The sequence below is a fragment of the Papilio xuthus genome, unplaced genomic scaffold (genome assembly GCF_000836235.2).
Source record: "Papilio xuthus unplaced genomic scaffold, Pxut_1.1 DF825946.1, whole genome shotgun sequence".
Classification (NCBI taxonomy): Eukaryota; Metazoa; Arthropoda; class Insecta; order Lepidoptera; family Papilionidae; genus Papilio; species Papilio xuthus.
The window spans coordinates 14517192-14526367 of NW_013532703.1; the positions used below are offsets into that span (position 1 = coordinate 14517192).

Below are 9176 nucleotides of genomic sequence, written 5' to 3' on the forward strand. Positions count from 1 at the left end.
CTAGCTTAGTAAGTGCTTATTCACTCTACTTTTGAAGGTCCCAATATCAATATGTAATATTTGGACGGAAAAACAGAGGCTGGCCAACTTGTTCCAATCCTTGTGGCATACATATGTTTTCAAGCAAACTAAGCTTTACAGATTCTTTTAATTATTTTTTTATGATAGTTTAATGTGTATCAATTACATTTACAACAAAAGAAACTTTGTACTGCATTTTATAATATATGTTGCCAAATTAAGGGTAAAATATTTTTTTTACAAAAAATCTTTAAGATGTAACAGCCCGTCTATTATTGGGTTGCGAGACTGTTATCTTCTTGATTTCTATAGAAGGCATGGTAACACTATAGACAACATTAACTCAAAGTTTGGAAGCATGGTGTCATCATTTTTTTTTTCTTTATGCGAAAAATAGTGCTTAATTAATTTACGTGGTTAAAATATGTCAAATATTTGGTGATTTACGCTGCTTTTCTCATAAAAAAGATAATAAATCTAAACGTCTCTAATATGAGTTTCGTCGCCAACAATAACAGGTTTTAGATCCGGCTGATTTTGAATATAATTATGATAAAATTTGCTATTCCATCGTAATTTTTAATTTTGCATAAATTTCGATATGCTTCATTTGGTTACATAATTTTTATTAGACAATCGAATAAACAAGCCTTTACAAAAAAAAATCTAATATTTAGTTCGAAAATGTTGTGGAAATATAATTTAATTCTTAATATGTATAAACGAATGAATCAAAAAATATCATGGCAACCCTTAGGCCCATCGTAGATTTACTTGCCTCGTGTACAAAGGGCCTTAACGTGGCATTACTTTCTTGTTTTAATTGAAACGAATTTATTTTTTAATTATTGTTTTTTCAAACGTTTTGTGAAAACGTTTGAATACATTTACAAACGTTAAACTTTTCACACTATTAAAGGTTAAAGTTTAAATTATAATACAATTATCAATCATTCAAACATTTTTAATTTAACATGTAAGGAGATATTTGAGCGATGTATTTGTTAATAAAAAAAATAATCAAACTCTAAGTGATAATGGCATCTAAAAGGTTAACAAAAAAAACTTGTTTACAACTGATTTTTGACGAAAAATACATATCGGAAATAACAAGTGAAATTTGTGAGGTGTCAAAATTAGTTTCAATATTTACCAACTTTAAATTGCATTTACTTTAAGAGTTACATAGAACAAACGAAAGAATTGTTTCGCAAGGACATGTGTTATTCAATACTCGTGACGTAGTGTGAAAAATAAACTACAAACGCCAACGAGTTTCTAAATATTTTACCACTACTTGTTTTGAGTGGAAAATATTTTAAATAAAAACGAGTCAATTCATGTTTGTTCCTTCAAGGGCTTAGAATCTACCTAAGTTAGGGGTAGGCCATAGTCAATTTCCCTGGCCCAGTGCAGATTGGTTGCATAAATGTTAGTAAAAATTAAAAGCGCCTAAATTATGTTACATTATTAACTACAATATAAATTAAAAAATCAAATTGCAAATCTTGACATACACAAGTATATGTCACAAATATAACTGTTCATATAAAAGACATCAACGAGAGCGGAATATTTTAATATGTCTATTTTCTATCATATTACTACGTTTAAACCAAGTAATCCGGGACTATGGACGGTAATATTTGAATAATAACTTGATTTTACTTAACAGTATATACATAAATACGGAAATATGTACAACGGCCTTCTGTTATTAAAACCTTGTTTTATATGTAAAGAATTTTGAGTGTTTGTAAATGTTTAAAAACATAGATCTTATCCGTCCACCGATATCATACTAAATAGTTGCTTAAAATTAATTTATCAAACCCACATTTCTATGAAAACCTCGTCCTATTTACAATTCATGTTTAATGGAATAATTTAATACATAAATAGAAAATCTAGTTATTGAACAATATGGAAAATATAGTAAACACAAATATAAGCTTTATACACTTTGATATTAGGATGTGTGTAGCGTGGCTAGTTATAAATAGGTTGATATTGACTCCCCACCCCGACCTCATAATTTCTCGGCGCGATATAACCTTCCGATGCCAATCAAACGTGTTTTATCATTAGTCGAATCAAATTAGACGATTTCTACTAAGTTACGGCGAGACCAGACCTATTGTTTATAAGTAGATCCTGTTAGATCTTTATATGAATGATTAAACGTATAAAAGTCAAAGACCTGACAAGTTTAAGATGACCACTAAGAATAATTACATATAATAAACAGCAAGTACTAGCAGTCACCAGTGACTGCGACCGCGCGGAATTTTAAAAAAAATATTTGGCTGTGTGTTCTTTCAGACTACGTTCTACATCTATGCCAAATTTCAGTGAAATTCATACAGCCCTTTTAGAGATACCTTCTAACAGACATTAATCTTAAATGTAGAACATGGTCTGGTAGAACACGTAGACTACTAATTAAGTTTTTATTTTATTGCGTGCGGACGAAGTCGGGGGCAACAGCTAGTATTTTATAAATATTAAATCTTATTTACATACCTCTTCTTTCTTCAATTATTTTTAATTACATGTTTATTATGTAAGTATGCTAAATATAATTATTTTTGTCTGTTTAATGTTTAAGTAATGGTTAACTCTATAGCTAATATTGCAATGCGGCGAGACTGCCCCGCAGTTTCGTAAGCAGTGAACAGCGAGTCTGCGCGTGTTCAGATATCTAATTGTATGACACAACATTGCACAGATATTTCATAAATATAAGTAGTTTATATTTAATATACCAATGTTTGCTTAGTAAAAGTAACATTGGTTACGTTTTATTTTTATAATTTCGTGACTTGTAAAACTATTTCGTAAATGATAAAGGTGTGATGAATATTAATAAAATTAATGTCCAAATAATATGTCTTGTTAGAAATATTTTATATATATCTTTGATATCTCGAATATACGTTGTTCTACAAGAAACGAGAAGAACAGGACAAATAATGAAAAAAAGGATAACTGATTATTCTAAAAGATGGAAGGCATTTAAATTTTTGAATTTTTGTTTGTTGTATTTTCTGTCAATCATGAACAATCACAAAAGCTTCGAATGCGTGCATTCCCTAACTTGTATGCAAACAGAATACTACGATGGATAATTTATATAACTATCCAAAGTGCCGGATACCAAACTTATGTATATTTACTCAAATTTAAACTCTACTGTTACCACATAAGGGCAATTTTCGTTTATTCTTAATAGCATATCCTGCCGGAATAAACGTTTCTAGCAAATCAGAAAATAAATAATAGGTCTATTTTAGAGTACATCTATAAAAATTATGTTCTTCCGATGACCTCTATTTTCTGAGAATACTGCAAATCTATAATAACGTAATGAATATTCAATTTAATACAAGAAATATGTTTTCGACTAACTGTTCCTGCGAATTCGTCCGCGTGAAATACTGTCTTTGAGTTCGCTGTACTGGACAGTAGGACATTGCAATATTACTTTACTTTTCTAAAATTAAACGATTATTTTTCTTGAATAAACATAGCCTAAGTTACTCCTTATCCCACCAGCTACCTACCAATAAAACTCCCATTAAAATCGGTCCAGCCATTTCAGAGATTAGCCGGAACAAACAGACAGACAAAAATTGTAAAAAATGTTATTTTGCTGTCTGTACCGTATATATTCCAATTTTATTTATATGTATATAGATGTATCAGTGTTAGTCATCGATATTTTATTACTTTCAGCGGCATTTCGTTGTGCGTTAAACGCTTCATAAGTTACAACTAAAGTCAGTGATCCTTTCACACACGATCAACTATTGCGCAAGTGAGTCCGAGTTATTGTTAACAACAATAACTGACAACGGTTACCGTCAACGATTCCGTATCAAAGCGGATAACCGAACCATTTACTTTCTTTTGTCTGTATTTACTGTCCCCATATTTCAGCATTCTCGACCTTATTCCTTTGTTTTAAGGATGTCGCTGCCCCCGAAATTTTTATGTTAATTTTTATAAGTACAAAGCACGTGTTGAAATTTTATGACTAGGCGTGTACCGTGGGACTTTCAATATAACCGCTACACTGAATTTATATTGCTATTGATTTCTATGTAACATACAAACTTTAATATTTAAAAATAGTACACGTTTAGTCCCATTTGATTGTAAGATCATGGCTATCACATATCTTTAATCTTACTTCTTACTAAGATCATAAATGCGAACGTTTGGATGTATGGATGGATATAGTCTGGAAGAACACATAGGCTACTAATTTTTCAATTCCGTGCGACGGATGTATTTGTTCCGTAATTTAATTAGATACATATTTCCATTTTCAAATGCAGTTACTTAACTTACTCAACTTGCCATAGAGGTACAGAATTAACAATCAAAAACTAGTTCTTGATTCCTAGCGCGAACGTAACTCAAATCATGAGAATACATGTTTTTTGTCTTGTTACTACATATATTGGTGTAAATAAATATAACCATATTTTATCCAACATCAAGGAGCCAGAGACGATATCGTTAGTTTTTTTTATAACACATCGTTGACGATATAATCAACGATAGTGGTTTCCTACGACTGGCAGTAGCAGCCGTTGCGTAAACTGTTTTCGAAGCCTTGAATCTTTATTTAAAGACATCGTTAAACATAAATCTGTTTTACTATAATCTTACCTTAAAATATTATTATGCTACCAACATTTAAAAGAATTCATATTTATAAAATTATCACGTATAAATTATTTTTTAACATAATATTAAAAGTACAATTTTTAAGTTTAAAAACACGAAGAAAACTAAACTATCAGTTTTTTGCATTATCTATTTTAATAATTTATTGCGGTATTTCGAGTTATCACGATTAATTACTTTCCTATTATCTTTTAATTGTACGTAACGTTAAGTAATATTTTTATCAAACCAATTACGTACTAATTATCTAGGAATTTGTGTACCGTTATATCAACATAAAATGTATTGTTAAAGTTAAATTAACGACAAATAATTTTTGTTCACCCTGAGGTTATCATTATTCACTAGTTTTTGTCCGTGACATCGTCCGCGCGGAATATGAATAAAAATAGTAACTTGACTGTGCGATATTGTAGACAGTAATTTAACTGTAGGTAAAATTTAATCAAGATCAAGATAACCGTTTTGGTACCTGCTAACAAACATCCATCCATCCAGTTTAACTCTTTCACTAATAATAAATAAAAAATATATTATAATTTATCTTAAGAATTAAATAGCTATTTAGTTGCTTAAAAAATATCTAAATAAAAAATTTAAACAATTTGTTTGTTTTTCTACATGATACTAATACTTGTATTTATTTAACATAAAAACGCTCCATAAATATCACTCCAAATGCTGTGTCAATGCTCTAAAAACCAGCTTGTCACTTCCCGTGCTTTTTTATTGCCGTGTTAAATATTTAAATATAAACCTATTTGTAACGTATATTTTTAATCTGATTTTTGCGAATATTTTGAATATAATACAATATTTCAAGTTATATCTCGCGAAGCTGCGGGATAAATTAAAATAGATATTAAAACTTCAAACAAATCCTTGTCGTCATTTATTTTTTTATTTTAGAACATGAAAAATTGAAATTCAAAATAACTAAACCTTCTTGCACACATAAGATTGATAAAACTCTCGCAACAATAATACTTTTAAGAATTCCGTAACTAGAATAATAATAATTAAGTGCATATTTTTTTATACTTTTATTTTGGTATTTTACATAATTTAAATCTATTGGAGAGTTCAGAATTAAACTTAAATCCGCACCCGAGCCGGTTACGCTACGTTTAACAATCGCGACATACAATCTCTCGATAAAACACTGATTCTGACGCAATCATAAAAATGGCACTGATTTATATACAAGGAACAAAAAATCTCTTAAGATTTTACTTTAATATATTCAGTCATAAATTTCATATACATTAAAGTCTTATGTCATATTTATTGATCTTTAAATATCTTTCTTTGATGATGTTTCATTATAATAATTCGAAATCAGAATACAACTTATAAAAATATTTGTAAAATATCGTATTTTAGCATACCCCATGACATTAGTCTATTCGTAAATCCCCAAACGTAATTACTACGATGCCCACACAATATGTACAAATTAAGAATTTACCATTTCTGTGGGACGATGCTGACCAATCAGAGGTCACCTTGATACAGAACTAGAATTTTTATTAGGTATTCGCAAGTTGGAATTTCTGCCTACTTTAGACAACAACAGTTCGTATGCAAGTCGCGCGTACAAAAGATATCAACGAGCGCTGCTCAACATTTATTTATGGGAAAATACATAGTTTGTAAATGCAATGTATTAGTTTAAACAAAGTACAAAAGTAATACAAAAATCTTCATATCTTCATACAAAAAACATTCATATATTTTTATAGGAAAAAAATGACTCATAATTATCCTACTTATTTCTTATTGATTGAATTTTCTAAGATAGAGCATAGAAAAGTAACAATAAATATATTTTAATGTATACAGTGTATGCGTACTTTCGAATTTGATTCGCGTTATTATTTATAAAAGTAGGACAATTTTAGTGCACCGAGTGCACGCTCGATTCCGCATTGATTTGCGTATTCACGCACGCATCGGTATATCTAAATGTGCACGGACGCCGTCCAATACTTCTAGATATGGTTGCAACATTTTCACAACTCCTGACATTTCCGCATATCGAGACAAGAATTGTGTAATAGTCAATTACGCGACGTCCGATTAAAAATAAACCTAAAACACTCACCGCTTGCAAAAAACTCTGGCGAAGTGAAAGTCGGTTCCTGAACGGAGCTATTAGCAAGCGCCAAACGTCACTGATATTGCTGGCACAAAACACTGAAAATTCACTGTTGACATAAAAGAAAACACGGAGTTCGATATTTGAAATTGAATGTTCGGTGGATTTGAAAGTCGCGCGGTAGAGGCGCGCGGCGACGGCGGCGGACGGGCGCGCGGGCGGCTGGCGGCGAGAGACTGCGCGCGCGCCGCCGACCGCCCAGCCCCGAAATACTAATCACCTTGCTATCGAGAATGCAATACTGTCGCAAACATTAAGATTTAGCGACAACACTGTGATTTTATCGTTTAATATGTGCTTCCGTTTGCTTATTTCACACTGTTATTTTTTTCTGCAATATTTTTTTAAATTGTAAAGTTTGTTACATTTATACTGGACAGTAAAAATGTTTTAAAATATCCAGAACGCAGATAAGTATAAATAATACCGGCAATTCTGTCAATAAGCACACTAACCAAACGTTTCAAGGCAAAATGTCGAAAAAATTTAAAAAGCTTATAACTTATACCACACGTCAAGCAGGTAAGACACGCACCCAATATGACGTTTTTCATTTCACTCAGCAACTGTTAAGGTCAGAAATTGGTCACAAATATGACCTATCAGAGAACGTTGCTTGTGACGTCACATCAGAAGGAAACAGGTCATTGCCAAATTGGTTCCGGATTCCTCGTCGAATTTTATTAAATAGTACCTTTGTGGTTATGTGTTTGAGGAATTCAGGATATAATTTTTAGCGAACGAAAAAAAAAATTATTTTTATCAGTGCCTCTTTTTTTGGAAATATTTAAGGCTTCTCAAATACGTATGATGGTATTACAAACTCATTTTCGTCTCTGTCCTCTCCTCTGAGGCGGATTATACCCTGAGCAATATAAGCACCTGCCCTATGCACATGTCTAAGGCGCAAGATAATAAGAGATGGGACGCCTATAGGTCCCAAAGTCCTCGACTTTTCAACCTGACATAAATATTAGATGTCTGATGGAGACATTGAAAACTTTATTAGTCGTTGTAAATGCCGAAAATATACATTTTTACAAAATAATCTGCTATTGGCTCTCCTTTTTCCCATTTCAAAGTTTGGAAAAGTTTATATAAATTCTTTCTACAGATATTGATAAGTTCAAATAGTTACCCAAAATCAGGTTAATTCATCTCTATTTATTGAGCTTTTATATCAAAAGAATGTATTGTTTCAACAAATCGACAGACTCAACGTTTCGCCTGTCGCCTTGTGGCCGCCCACATATTTAAGGCGCGGGCAATTAGATTCAAACACTTGCTGTATGTAAACTATCTGTTAGTTTATGTTTAGTGTGGGTTGATTACAATCTATGTATAATATTTAATTCTTACATGTTGTGACGTAACATAAAGGTACAAATTAAAACTACTCGATACCCTAAAAATATTGTCAGATCTTTGAACTTTATTCAATTTAAGGAACCAATACAATAAAATTTCTATATCATTTAGAAAATAACATAAAAACGTATTTTTTGGTTAATATGTAATTTGCAATAAATTTGTTACTCATTTGCCTTATGAAAAAAAAATCGGTATGTTTGTAAAACGGTTGGCTAATGATTACAACATTTACTAATTATGATAACCGTTATGTTTCATTTGAAACTAATCGTAATTGTATAATATTATAATATTAAAAAATAATAATACTTTGCTTTGTACAAGTAGTAAATACAATATCAAGACAAGCGTATGTCATTGTAAAACTATATACATTGTGTATATAGCTTCCATATGTATATATGTCAGAAAATGTCAGAAGATTTAATAGTCAAGATGATCATTGGCGCAATATATTTTTTTTAATTTTTAATTTTTGTACTTGAATGCCTCCTAGTATTCATTTAAAGAATGCCCCTGAACTGATTCCAATGCTTAATGAATGATATGATTCACCTTAAAACCTGTTTGTAAAATCGAATTTGGGAATTCCAAAGATCCTTCAGTTACTGTATAATTAGACCACAAATTGCCTATGACGATAAGATTAAATAGCCTCGTGAATGAATGAAGGTGAATGAGTGAGGTCATTATCGTTCTTTCTTATTAATTTACTCCTTTTCCTTACCACCGTTGGTCCATTTCCATACTATCCATGCCTTTCATGTTTAGAAAACAGGTGAAACAATGTTTTTGTTGTTGTTGTTGCGATGTTATGGATTTTGATGGATAAGATTTTAAGCTTACATTAATCAAGCCCTTATTTTAGGTACACACCACACGAACTATGTTGTGATAATTAAGAATTGACGAGGCGTCATCAAAACAACGT

General features: G+C 31.0%; 1 protein-coding gene across 2 annotated transcripts in view; it reads right to left on the reverse strand.

Annotated features, from left to right (window-relative positions):
- exp (expansion) overlaps nt 1–9176 on the reverse strand; it is a 107682-nt gene that overhangs the window by 80588 nt on the left and 17918 nt on the right. Inside the window, exon 1 of one of the 2 annotated variants that reach the window (XM_013321279.1) lies at nt 6821–7041. The exons of the other annotated variant lie outside the window; for it this stretch is intronic. The gene's annotated coding sequence lies outside the window, so the exon portion shown is untranslated. Of the gene's footprint in view, nt 1–6820; nt 7042–9176 lie in introns of those variants that run through there. 2 annotated transcript variants of the gene reach the window in all.